Here is a 14,255-nt window from a genome sequence, read left to right as displayed (position 1 = left end):
TCAACAGAAAGAAATCAGTCACCTCTTTATACACTAACAATGAGCAACCCAAAAGAAATTAAGAAAACAATTCCATTTATAATAGCATCAAAAGGAATAAAATACTTAGGAATTAATCAAGGAGGTGAAAGACTTATACAATGAAAACTCTAAAACATTGCTGAAAGAAATAAAGAAGACAAAGAAATGTTAAGAAATCTCATGGAAACTGAGCTGTTGTTGAGTTTTAGGAGTTCTCTCTATAGTCTGAGTAACAATCATAAATCATTTGCAAATGTTTTATTCTGTGAGTTACCTTTGTATTCTGGTGATGGTGGCCTTTGATGCACAAAAATTTTAAATTTGGTAAGTTCAATTTTTCTATTTTTTCTTTTATTACCTGTGCCTATGGTGTTGCATAAGAAATTATTGTCAAATACAGTGTTATGAAGCTTTTTAACTGTTTCCTTCTAAATTTTATATCTTACATTTAGGTCTTTGATCAAGTTTGAGTTAAATTTTTGTATATGGTGTTAGGTAAGGGTCCAAATTCATTCTTTTGCCTGTAAATTTTATGTTATCTGTATTTTACAATAAACAATTAAGTTTTAAAAACTGCAATACCCTTTCATGATAAAAAAAAAAAAACAGCCTATAAACTAAGAATAGCAGAGAACTTTCTCAACATAATAAAGGCCATATATGAAAAACCCAGAGGTAACATCATACTCAATGGTGAAAGATTGAACATTTTCCCACTAAGATCAGGAACAAGACAAGGATGCCTGCTTTCACTACTTTTATTAATGTTGTCATTTCTCTTGGGTAGAGTCATCTTATCTGACCTTTCTATGGAATCTGACTCTACCCATCGAACCCTTTGTTTTTTCTTTCCTTTAGCTTCCACATTCCTCTTGCTTCTATTTTTTTTTTTCATTCTCCTTTTGCTGGCTTTTTTTCTTTTGACCCACTCCAAGATGAATTTTTAGCCCTCTTTTATCTTCACTTTTTCCAAGGGGACTGATTTTTATAAATTCATACGCAAAAAGAGCACCTGGGTGGCTCAGCCAGTTAAGCGTCGAACTCTTGATTTCAGCTCAGGTCATGATCTCAGGCTTGTGAGATCAAGCCCTGGGTTGGGCTTGCTTAAGATTTTCTCTCTCCCTCTCTAAATAAGTAACATAACATAAAAAGAAATTCATATGCAAAAATAACACATAAATTGAAATAAAAATAATACAATGAATATCCATATACCTATCAAGAACTAAACCACCAAATTCAAGAACTAAAACATTGCTTCCTGAGTTAAATATAACCTTGGTGCCCCTTTACAGTAGCTTCCCACCCCACCTGAGAGAGAAGGCATATCTGGCAGTTTGTCCCATTAATGGCCCCAATGAGTCAGACCTACCAGTGTCCTCACTTTTGCTAGTTCCCTCCCATATTGACCTTAAGGGTTAGCCCCTTAACTTACTTTGCCCATTACCTTTTGATCTCTTCTCATACCTCCCCCTAATTCACTCTGCTACAGCTACATAGTTCGGAGGTGTCAAGAGGGCTCTCACACTTGTTCCCTGTACCTAGAACACCTGCCCAAATATTTGCATACCAGCATAGCCAGCTCCCTTGCCCTTTGTTCAAATTACTTTCTCAGCCAGGGCTTTCCCCTCTACCCTAAAACTGTAGACTTTTAGATTGCACTTTCTATTCCTCTTCCTTTTTTTATTCATAACAATTATCACCATCTCATGTATTACTGTAAATAACTTGTTTATTGGCTCCTCTACCTCTCCTCTAGAATGTAAGCTTCTCAGTAAAGGTACTTTGTTTTATACTCTCCGGTGTCCTCAGCCTAGCATGTGGTAGGTGTAGGGGAGGGAAAAGAATGTTACCTCTAGGGGCGCCTGGGTGGCTCAGTTGTTAAGCGTCTGCCTTCGGCCCAGGGCATGATCCCACGGTCCTGGATGGAGCCCGCATCAGGCTCCCTGCTCCAGTGGGAGCCTACTTCTTCCTCTCCCATTCCCCCTGCTTGCGTTCCCTCTCTTGCTAGCTGTCTCTCTCCCTGTCAAATAAATAAATAAAATCTAAAAAAAAAAAAAAAAGAAAAAAAGAATGTTACCTCTACTCTTCTGAATTCTTGGCTGAGAAGTAGAAGATTAACACGAGAAAAACAAATAGAAATTTATTAACACATATACCTCATACATACATTAGAGATACCCAAGGAAAAGACTTAGAATGCCAATTTATATACCATCTTCGGGTAGACAAAAGAAAGGTGTGTGTTGGCGTTGGGTGGGTGGCTGAAGGACCAGTTACAGGACGGACGTGACCAGGGAAAGAAAAGTAAACAAGCTTAAGGTTTGCTATGCAGATTTAAGTTAGTGTTTTCCCCATTGATAAAGAGTGTCTCGTGATTTAGTAATCCTCTTCTAGGTACAGAGACCAAGACACCTTTAGGAATGGAGATTTCCTTTATAAATGTACATTTCCCTTCCAAAATGGCATTCTAGTTTTTCAGAGCTTCTCTGTGTCTACTCTGCCACAGAGGTATGTTTCGAGGTGGCATGTTCTGCTATCCCTCTGCATTTAGGAAGGATTTGAGGAATGAATCAATCTCCATTTTGCAAATAATGAAAAAAGACTGAGACATTAGGCAACTTGTCCAAGATCACAGAGGCAGCATTTAGCAAAGATGGGATTCCAATCCAGGTCTACCTACCAGATATAGTATAGTTGTGTTTTGTTTTTCTCTGTTGTGCTGCAATTTATGCCACAGATGGCATCCAGGATACAGAAGCAGCTGCTGTTTCCAACATTCCTGAAATGGGAATCACGAGAACTGGATTCCACTTGTGACTCGACCATTAATACTGGCTAACAATTATTTAATTCCGTGGGCCTCAATTATGCTTAGCTGTAAAAACGGCTTTTGGATCAACCGCAAAGCTCTTTAAGGTCCTTTAATTTGAAAACTAAGAATCTTGACATCCGTGAAGGGATAGGGTTCATTGGTTTTTTTCAAGCGGCCTCATTCCCTACGGGCTGGCAACCGTCTACTGGCCCATGGATGCCTCTCCCCAGCCTTTGCAGCCTCCGCCTTCCTTTTCACGCTGCTACAGCGGCCGAGGACCGGCTGGCACCGCAGGAAGCAGGCACGGAAAAAGAGCCCACTGGCTTCTCCGCCGGCTCCTGAACGCCGCAGGTCAGCACCGTAGGGCTAGCCTCGAGGCCGCCCCCTCCACCTAGACCTCCGCACCGCGAGTGTTGTCATTCACTCTCGCCTTGGCCTCGCTCCACCCAGAGCAGATTCCGAGGGGAACCCGCAGCAACTTCCTCCCTCCGCGCGGCTAGGGCCCCGGAAGTGACGTCTGTGCGTGCGTGACGGGCGCTCGCGGCGCCGGGGGCGGGGCGTGAGGGAGGGAGGGCCGGCAAGAGGGCGGGTTGTGGACTGGCGGAGCGGGGACCCACTCGAGAGACCCGCGGAGAGCGGCGGTCCCGACGCCCGTGGAGCCGCAGACCAGGTACGGAGCAAACGGACGCGGGCCGAGGCTGGCGTGGCTCTCGACTCCTGGCGGCGGGGCGGCGCCGTCCGGGCGGGGGCTGCTGGGTCATTCGCCCGTGCCGTCTACCCGGCCGGGGCCGTTTCGCTTCGGTGCCACCAGCCGCCGTCGGTCCCAACCCCGGGCCCCGCGGCGCGGCCCTGACCGGCCCCAGGCAGTCGCCGGCCGCCTTAATCCCGTCGTGCTCAGCCTGCCGGTTTCAGGCGCTCGTCGCCAAGTTCTGCACGGCTCGGCCCAACTCCGACGGACAGGCGCTTGTCATTTCCTGGCCCCCTCCTGCCACCCGTCCACCCCTCGTAGGATGGCTTCCCTCTGGCCGGCTTCCTCTTCACTGTCCAGCCCTCGGAGTCTGAGGGGACACCTGTGGTGGCGGCCAGTCGGCTCGTGCCCCGGGCCGCTCGAGGGTCCGTGGGGATTGACGGCTCAGACCCAGATCGCACCCCCGCCTTGGCCGGGGCGCCGGGACTTCACGACCCGAGTCGGTCTTAGGGACGGAAAGGTCCCGGAGCAGGGAGGGTGCAGTCTTTCGCGGTGCGGGGAGTTGTCCTAACTTTCGCCCGGTGGTTGAGGGGGAAGTTGTGGGCCTGGGTTTAGGAGCAGAAGTCCCTGCTTCCGAACTGTCTTGGAGGAGAGCAGAGGTGATGCCCATCACGGAAGTTTAGTCAGAGGGAGGGAGGCACTTAGCTGCTTCAGAGAGTAGGTCACAGGCATCTGGTGGTGCCTAAGCGCCCGTGACCAAGCCCTGTGGTTGGGAAATAATGTCCGTGGGCTCGTTGGCCCTTGAGATTAGACGTGAAAGTTTGTCAGGACAAGTTTACAGCATCACTAGGGGAGTAGTTTTTTGGATGAGAAGATTTTTGGGTGTTTTGGGTTTTTGTTGTTGTTGTTGTTGTTTTGAAATTAAATAATGGTTGTACTTTTTTTTCTTGTAAACCTGAAACTGCTTTTTTAAAATATGTTCATTAAAATAGTTGTAACGAGAAAGCTTGCCAGTCCGGTAAAATTGGATTATATTGTTAATCCATTCAGTGATAAATAACATTAACTTTTAAGAGTTACTGGTTCTTACGCGGAAGATAAAGACGTGTGCAGGATTTAAAATGTCACTTCACTGACCTTCCAAGCAATCATGTTTCTTCTCTCCAGAAGTTAGAGAGGGACAATGAAGATACTTTCAACACAGCGTCGAAAATAGAGCTAAGATAGAGCCCTGAGGAGAGACACTGCAGGGTATGGAGGGTGAAGAAAGATACCAGGGAATACTTTATGGAAGTGTCTGGAAGAATGAATAACTTTGAAACTAACAAGGTAGGATGGGAATGTGGAGGTGGGCCGAGTAACAGGAGACTAGGCCAGTAACAAACTGCTGGGAGGTGGTTTTTGAAAAGTAAAGTGCAGGGCAGAGATGCAGGAGCTTGGGCTTTTATCTGATGATGGCAAAACCAAAGAAGGGCCTCTGCATGATTAAAATGGAATTTTATGTAGATCTTAAACACCGGCTGCTGTTTTGCTGAGGAAGACTGTGTGCGCCCATTGTAGAGCTTGATTATGTGCTCATTAAATGTTTGAAGTGAGTTGTATGCTCATTTACTAGTTGTTTCATTGTGTAAAAAGTGTTTGACCCTGCTAATTTGTAAGCTTCTATAAACAGGAATTCTTTTATCTGTTTGCATTCTCAATCCAAGTTGGGCATTCACAAGTGTTCCATGACTACTTGTTAACTTGATGAGAATTCATTGATTTCTGATGTTGGTTTTCAGTGGGAAAACAAAACAAAACTCCATCAGTATATTTAATATCTACGTATAGAAGAACTAAGATCTTGTTTCATTCACTTGTGTCAGTCATTGGCTAGAGGAATAGAATTTCAGTCTTGATTATGAGTTTAATTTTTGGCACATGTGTTTTTATTGGTTGCAGAGTAAACATCTGTAGCAGAAATGACTCATCCCTAAAATGTGGAAGATACTTGTGTAACACACCTGTCTATTCTGTGACTCAGAATAGAAATACTATTGTGGCTTCTTAACCCATAAAGTTATCACACCAGAAACAAGAGTTTCGCAGTAGAAGTCAAAACGTTTTGAAAATCTTATTAAATGCTTATTTCTTTTATAAAGCACTGTAGAGACATTATATATGTTTCATATGACTGGAATGCCTGGAAATAATTCAGAGTATTGTTGAATAAACGCTTAGGAGAAACAACAGTGGACTTACCTTCATCCTACTTGGTATTATATAACTTACATTTTGTTTGATATTTGGATAAAGCTCTGAAAATGCTTGAAGAAAAAGCTGTACTTTTATTGTGCTTTCAAGTTAGATTGTGAGATTCCTGTGTTTGATGAAGTTCCTGGCAGTGGGGTAGAAATTGTAATTTTTATTGTACTAGTAGAACAGCTTTTCATAATCTGGTAGCATAGCTACTTGTTTATGGTCACCAGGAGGGTGAAGAACTGTAATTATAATCCATTAATTAGATAAATATGTAGTTAAAAGTCCTAAGTTATGATCAGAGTATGAGTTCATGAATGAGTTAGATTGTGCACACAAAGATTCTTAAGCTTTTTATTTTCCTCAAATGACAGCAGGGAGATTGCCGATATCCCTGAAGTAGGAATGTAGCAAAATCCCTGAAGCAGGAATGGGTCTCTAAATTCTGTGTTGTTTCACCTTAAGGTGTGGGTGGCAGCATCCTCGATGCTAGGCACAGGCTAGCTCAGGAGATGTACAGAAATCTTATGAATCATTTTTTAAGCTAGTCTCTTCAGTTCCCGTTCGGAATAAATAATTGTAATTGCACTGATGGTGATTTGGCCTGTATTTTAAAATTAAAAATGAGTTTTGGGGGATTTTTATATGGGATATATTTATAATTTTCTGTGTGCTCCAAAGTTAAAAATACATAATGAAAGTTTTATTTTTGTAGTTCCTGTTGTTAGACTTTCCTAATTTTAGACACAATATTTGGAAAAGCACTTTCTTTTTTCTTTGGGAGCACAGAAAAGATAATGCCTTTACAAGTTGAACTCATAAAATGCTTATTAATGGAAGAAAATATCTTACTGTGTTATAATGTTTTTTAAGTGGAGGATGTCATTTACTTATGTCACATCTAGTTCCAGAAAGGATTCACAGTGGCTCACAAAGATGTGGCATGTTATTGAGAACATACAAAATAAGGGGGTGATGAATTTAGCGCTGAGAGACAAAAATTAAGATGAAAACACATCTGTAAGCTCCTCGTTAAGACGGAATGAGATCTGTACACGAAGTACTTAGATTGAAGTCTTAAATATTTGTTAGAGGGCCACGAATTTGACTGCTTTTTATTAGCCAGTTCAGAGCGAAATACAATCAGTTGCATAGTTCAGTGACCCTAAGATAAAAGACCATTTTCTCTTTTGGATTCCGAGACTCCTTGTATTGACAAACTCCTCAACTACATCGTTAAGTAAATAACAGCGTGCATCTCAAAGGACTGTGTTGTGTTTTACTTTTTTAGTTCAAAGTCTTCTTTGCCTCATTGTGTAGGTTGATGACAGAACATCAAAACGTAAATTCAGTAAAAGCAGTTCTGGTGCTAGCAAAATAATGTGATCTAAGTACTTAGATTTCTACACTAATTTAAGGATCTGTTCTAGATTATCTAGATAAGTAGATGGGGATTGTACATTCGTCAGGTTACCTTCCATAAATATTTTCTCAGTGGAGCTTTTTGTTATAGATTTATCAGCAGTGAGGTTTGGGTTTGTGCTTCCTGACAAGTTCCTCGAGTACATCTATTTTTTATGTTGTTGTTTTATATTGTTTAATCACAGACCCATATTTTTGGCAGGCGTGCTTTATTTTCATGAGGATTGTGAAAATGGAGGAGTCTGACAAGGATGAGTACTTAAATGAAAGTCACCTCACCTCCATGTAGAGATGGGTTTAGGGAAGACCAAACAATAGACCCAACATTGATTTCCAGAAGTGGCTTCGGGCTGTTAGCTGCAGCACAGTGGATGTTGGCTTGAAAAGTCCAGGCATATAATTTATTTTTTTAAGATGGGAACAAATCCATTCATCTTAGATGGAGAGGCTAGAAAATGAATATATTCTTATTTTGCTCAAGCTAAAAAGCTGCCTGTTTAAGTAATAATAGTTCAGATTTATCAAGTGCTAGCATGGACCAGTGAGTAATAAGTCCTTCATGTGTCTGATCTCAATGTTGTCCTTTCCCCTCACCCTCTTTTGAGATAAAAGAAATGTGGTTCAGAGTAGTAACTTGTTTTAGGTCATACAAGAGGTGATGGAGATTTGAACTCTGGTAGTCTGACCGAATCAGTGGTCTGCATCTAACCATGACTTTATAATAGCTGCAGCGGACTAGACTGTGAGCTCACAAGGTGAGACCAGACATAGACAGTTGATAGAGGTAAGCACGTTGGCAAGTATTGGAATCCACCATTACGAAAGGGCCTTGAACAGTTTGGGATCTTCCTGTCCAGATAATGGTCAGGAAGCTACAACTTTAAGGCATTTGGCCATAGTCTGTAAAGCTGGAGGAGGGGGGAGTCTTCTGAGCGTTCATCAGGATTGGTAAAGTGGGGATATTATTTCATGTGTTTGCATTTAAAATGCATATATTTTTTTCTATTTGCTCTAAATTTGTCTTGAGAGCAGGAAAGCCACAATAATATTTATAAAGATAGTGCACCATTCTAGAAAAAAAGGGTGATATTCATATTTTAGAGTAAACTTCAGCCCTTGATCTCACTGCTGGTTTTTTTGGTGTTTTTTTAAGATCGGATTTATTTATTTGACAGAGAGAGAGCACAAGCAGGGGGAGCAGCCAAGGGAGAGGGAGAAGCAGATTCCCTGCTGAGCAGGGAGCCTGATGCAGGGCGGGATCCCAGGACTCTGGGATCATGACCTGAGCCCAAGGCAGACACTTAACCGACTGAGCCACCCAGGTGCCCCAACACTGCTGTGATTTGGGATGAATTTAGGTTATACTTTTGTCATAATGCCATTGCAAGGTGTCTGTGTTCTTAAATCTCATTCTGTTTCATTAGGAATTGCACTGCACTAAAGTTGTACAGATAAGTAAACCATTATTTATTGTGCATTTTCGTGGGCAGCTATTTCAGGTAATTCCAAATTATTTTTTTGAAGTATTATAATATAGATCCTACAGTATATTGTAAATTGTGACCTAGCTTATGAAACTGCAGAATAGAGAACATCCTTATTCATCTTTAATCAGTAAACAATAGGTGGAACTGTTTGTTGCCTAAATGTAGTTATGTAACTTAGTGGTTCCTTAATTGCATTTCCATAGAGCTTTTGACATTGTTTTTTAAACATGTTCCTGAAAAATGACTTGGGCTAGTGACCACAGTTCTGAATAGGATATTACAAGAAGAATGCAAATAAAAAATGTGAGGGGCGCCTGGGTGGCACAGCGGTTAAGCGTCTGCCTTCGGCTCAGGGCGTGATCCTGGCGTTACGGGATCGAGCCCCACATCAGGCTCCTCCGCTGGGAGCCTGCTTCTTCCTCTCCCACTCCCCCTGCTTGTGTTCCCTCTCTCTCTGGCTGTCTCTATCTGTCAAATAAATAAATAAAATCTTTAAAAAAAAAAAATGTGAAAACAAAAAACCAAACTGTAGGCTGATGAAATAAAATGTCTAAAATCCATTGTAATTAGTGTCTTAGGAATTAATATGCTTGGCTTCTACTTAGCAAGTTGGATTATATCTTTATTTGTATAAATTAATTAGCCATTGCAGTTGTAGTGTGGTAAGTGTGTAGATTTTATTTGTCTAGAGTTTCAAATGTTGTATAGTCGTGGGTGGACGCATCTTAAGTATCGTTTATGAGGAATAATCAGATGGCAAAGTGTTTTCATACCCTTATGCCAGCTGCTCAGTATGTAAGTTCTTTGAATATCAACTGTATGTAAGCACTGCTTTCTCCCAAGAGCCGACTTTTGTTCTTGGACCTATTTAGGAACAAATTGCAGATACTTTTTTGTCATTGTTGTTACCCACAAGAGGTGATAGGCTATTTCTTTCAAGAAGAACATTTCAATCCCTATATGGACCACCAAGAAAGAAAGAGAGAAAGAGAGAGAGAAAGAGAGAAAGAGAGAAAGAAAGAGAAAGAAAGAAAAGAAAAAGAAAAGAACTTTTGCTTTTTTAGTACTCTGGTTTAGTAATTGAATAAGTAAACTAGAAAATAAAAATCTCAATTTACTTCTTTTATTTAAAATAGTGCTTGAGAAATAAGCTGAGATTCTTTTGAAGTTTAAAGTTCTTAGATTCTAACAGAAAAACTGATGAGGAGGTTGGATTTTAGGCCCAACCAGTTCCAGCTCCAAACACAACCACTAATGGCTATGATGGTGAGTCTGCCATTTAGGTAATCTCTGTAATGCAGAGATGTCAGTTTCATTCTTCAGTCAAAGCTTGAGCTATATGTGGAGAGGAAGAATCTAAGTACTTTTTGAAAGTCTTGTTTTTTTTCTCTTTCTGGGGGTTTAATTTCAGGAAATCTAGTTTTTATAGTTAGGAATTCTAGTGACTTTATCAAACTGCCCAGTCTTGTAAACACTGTATTACCCCAGAATATCTTCTGATCTTTTTTTTTTTTAATTAAAAGATTTTATTTATTTATTTGACAGAGACAGCGAGAGAGGCAACACAAGCAGGGGGAATGGAAGGGGGAGAAGCAGGCTTCCGCTAAGCAGGGAGCGCAACACAGGGCTTGATCCCAGGACGCTGGGATCATGACCTGAGCCAAAGACATATCGTTAAGGGCTGAGCCACTCAGGTGCCCCTCTTCTTATCTTTATTAGGTTTGTTTCCGTTGTCTGAAATGGTCTTATCTTTTTTGTGTGTGATGAAAAGAATTATTAACTGTTTTGTATAAGCATTTCAGAAGTCACATAAGATATGTGTGAGTTGTACTGTATTGCAAAGAAGTCTGCTTTATGTTATTGTATAGTTCTACCCTTTGAGCTGCCATAGATTTTCTAAATAGAATTGGTTGTAGCCAGTGCTTTGCATTGGCCATCAAAGGCCATTCCTAAAAGTGTTCTTCTTAGCTCCCAGTGATTACTAATTTCTACCTACGTGGCTCACATTAGAATTTTCTTGGTGGATTCATATTGTTATCCTTTAATCATTGCTAGTGCTTTTTGCCTTAAAGTCTACTTTGTATGGTATCACTATAGCGTTACTAACTTTTCTTTTGGTAAATGTTGCATGGTATATCTTTTTCCATCCCTGTATTTTCAATATTTTTGTCCTAGAGAGCATCATGATGTTGAATTTAGGTTTTTTTCTTTATATATTTTAGTTTTTAAATTAGAATATTTAGTCCATTTTCATGTAATGAGATTGTCAGTTGGTGTTAGATCTACCATCTTTTGATAAGTTTTCTTTTTTGACTCACCAGTTTTGTTCCTTTTTCCTTTTTTTCTTGCCTTCTCTTGGATTATTATTCAGTTATTATTTAATATTTTCCCTCTAGTAATTGCTTAGTTACACATTCTTTTACTATTCTTTTTGTGATTATTACTAGCAATTATAACATACACTCTTGACTTGCTGCCGTCTGATACAAAATATAACTTTTATCACTTCTCCAGTAATGCTGGAACTTCAGTTACTAACTCAGTTTGTCTTTTTCCTGCCTTGTTGCATTACTGTTTTACTCATTTACTTCTGCCTATTATTTTAAGACCGTAAGAAATTATTGTTTTTTGTAATCAGTATTTATGTGTATTTTCTTACATATTTACCGTCTCCGTTACTTTTTGACCCTTCCTGTATTTCTCCGTTTCTCTTTGGGATAGACTGATTTTTCTTGCCATTTGAAGAGTTCCCACTCCTATGTTTTCTAATACAAGTGGGCCCATAATGAATTCTTTATAATTTTTTAAAAATTATTTTTAGAGAGGGAGTGCACATGAGTGGTGGGGGGAGTGTGGAGAGGGGAAGAGGGAGATAGAGAATCCCAAACAGGCTCAGTGTGGAACCTGACGCTGGGCTTGATCTCACGACCCTGAGATCATGACCTGAGCTGAAATCTAGAGTCAGACACTTAACTGACTGAGCCACCCAGGTGCCCCTATTCTGCCTTTATTTTTAAAGAGAATAGTTGTTAAGCACCACATTCTAGGTGGGCATTTTTTTCCGAGCACTTTGATGAGGTCATTCTCTTGTCTTCCGGTTTTTATGATTTGTTTTGAAAATTTAGCTGTTAGTTTTGTTGTTGCACCTATGAAAGTAATGTGCTTCTTTTCCACTAGCTACTTTGAAAAGTTTCTCTTTGTTTTGATTATCACCAGTTAAGTATGCTATATCTGTGTGTGTTTTCTGGTTTGAGGTTCACAGAATTTCTTGGATTTGTGGGTTGTCTTTTTATCAGTATTGAAAATTTCATTAATATTGGTTCTTATTCTTTCCTCTTCTTTTGAGGGACTCCAGTTACATACTCCATAGACTTTTCCACAGTGTCCCTGGTTCTCTTTACACTTTTTTTTTCTCTGTGTTTCCTTCTGCTTCAGTGTGGATGTATTTTATTGACTTAGGTTCCAGTTTCTGATCCTCTCTTCTGCTAGGTCTGGTCCGCTGTTGAATCTACCCTTTGAATTCTTAATTTTAGTTATTCTTTTCAGATCTAGCATTTCAGTTCAATTCTTATAGATTACAATTCTCAGTTAAAATTCTTCATTTAAAAAATATGTTCTTTCCCTTTTCTCACCTACTTTTTATTTTTCACCCTTTTTAAAAATAGGGAATCTTTTAAAATAGGGAATTTAAACAACTGTCATTTAAAAGTCTTTCTGTTAACTTCATTCTCTGGATCATCCGAGCATCTCTTTCTATTGTCTGTTTTTTCTTTTTGGTTTTTAATTATGTAAATGCTGGGTGTTTTGAGTAAAACGAAGCCCCAGATGATACTCTTCTTTGTCAGAGAGGAAATCTCTCCTCCCTTTTGAGTAGTGGCTTATCACCTAGTCCTATTAGGGACTGAGCTAATGATTGAGGTTGTGTTGCGGGGTTGATAAGGCTGTTTCCCTCTGGTTTACCTTTCCCACATCAAGTAGTCATCCAGGGCTTCCAACTGATAGTGTAGTGAATTCACCAGGGGTCTCTTCCGCTGGTGGCTTCTATACTGTAATCTTTGTTTCTTGAGAATAGTGAGATTACTGAAAATTCCACTTTTTAAAAAATTATTTTATTTATTTGAGAGAGAGAGAGAGAGAGAGAGAGAGAGCATGTGCGCACACACACAAGCAGTGGTAGAGAGGGAGAAGCAGACTCCTTGCTGAGCAGGAAGCCTGACCCACTGGTGCTCTATCCCAGGACCCTGGGCTCATGACCTGAGCCAAAGTCTTAACCGACTGAGCCACCCAGGCACCCCCTACTTTTTTTTTTTTTTTTAAGATTTTATTTTTAAGTAATCTCTACACCCAACATGGGGGTTGAACTTAACAACCCCGAGATCAAGAGTCGTATGCTCCACCGACTGAGCCTGACAGGGGCCCCTGAAAATTCTGCTCGAGGTTTTCAGAGGTTTTCAGTTTTGTTTTGAAGCCCTCTCTTTACGGCTGCAAAATTTGGTAAATGTCGTCAGGGGAAAACCAGCCTTGTGTTAAACCCAGCTCTTTTTAACTCTCTTTGACTGGGATTTTGGCTCCTTGAGTCTTGCCTTTCCTCTTTTCCAATAACTCTTGTGGTTCTTCTGCCTAAAGTAAGTCTGGATTCTCAGCCTTTTGCCCCAGAATCAGCAAATACACTTAGGACAAAGTGACTGCAGAATGTCACTTTATTCTCTACAGTTTCTCTCTTTTTCCAGAATCCAGAGGTGTCTAGATTGCTTCAGATTTTCTGATGCCTTTAAATATTGATTTTAAAAATGTATCTAAAAATGTATCTATTGATTCTAAAAATGTATCAGTCCTTGTTCTCAGCAGGAGTGTTGGTCTGCCACAGACTACTCCATTGTATTTAGAAAAAAAAAGTCTCCTACCAGTAATGAAGTCATGAGAAGAAATTAATCTTTTAATAATTGTTGTGCTTACTTTATAGCTGTGGTTCTCAAAAGAGTAGTCCATAGCCACATCATCTGGGAACTTGTTAGGAATGTAGATTCTCAGGCCCTGCCCCTGACCTCCTGAATCAGAAACTCCGGGTTGGGACCCAATACTCTGTGCTTTAACAAGTCCCCCACATGATGCTGATGCATGCTAAAATTTGAGAACAACTGCTTCATAAGTGAGTCGCTTTGCTCTTTAAATTTCTACTTCTACCTTCATTGAGCCCTGGTGAGTGGATATGGGGAAAAAATTAAAGAAAATGGTCTGCGTAGGTACTTTGTTAGTCTTCTGAATAATTTAATAAATTTAGGAAATGTGTGTTGATTACTCTGTTCCTAACACTGTGCTATGTTTCTGTGGACATGGACTGGACATGTAAGCAAGCTTTTATAATAGAATATATATTACAGTAGCTGTGTTTATAAACTGCTGTTTGAACAGGGTGGAATTCGAAGGTGGAGTAACAGGAGGGTTTTTTAGGCTTGATCATAAATAAGATGACCATGTAATTTATTATGCAGAGCAGGTCATTTTTGAGAATCAAAGGGGTGCCTTTATGCTAGGATAGCAGACATAAGCTGGGACTGTTCTCGTAAACTGGGATATGTGATTA

At 40.2% G+C, this 14,255-nt stretch overlaps 1 protein-coding gene across 6 annotated transcripts in view; it reads left to right on the top strand.

The window, feature by feature from the left end:
• The first annotated feature begins 3,385 nt into the window (after positions 1 to 3,385).
• Positions 3,386 to 14,255, top strand: part of RABGEF1 (RAB guanine nucleotide exchange factor 1) — a 72,276-nt gene continuing 61,406 nt past the window's right edge. For 4 of the 6 annotated variants that reach the window (XM_040634993.1, XM_040634992.1, XM_040634991.1 and 1 more), the window contains exon 1: positions 3,386 to 3,506. The gene's annotated coding sequence lies outside the window, so the exon portion shown is untranslated. Of the gene's footprint in view, positions 3,507 to 4,697; positions 4,854 to 14,255 lie in introns of those variants that run through there. The other 2 variants (XM_040634990.1, XM_040634995.1) reach the window with 2 other exon arrangements.

The sequence above is a fragment of the Ursus maritimus genome, unplaced genomic scaffold, assembly GCF_017311325.1.
Source record: "Ursus maritimus isolate PB19 unplaced genomic scaffold, ASM1731132v1 scaffold_2, whole genome shotgun sequence".
Lineage (NCBI taxonomy): Eukaryota > Metazoa > Chordata > Mammalia > Carnivora > Ursidae > Ursus > Ursus maritimus.
This window is presented reverse-complemented; position numbering and strand designations above follow the sequence as displayed.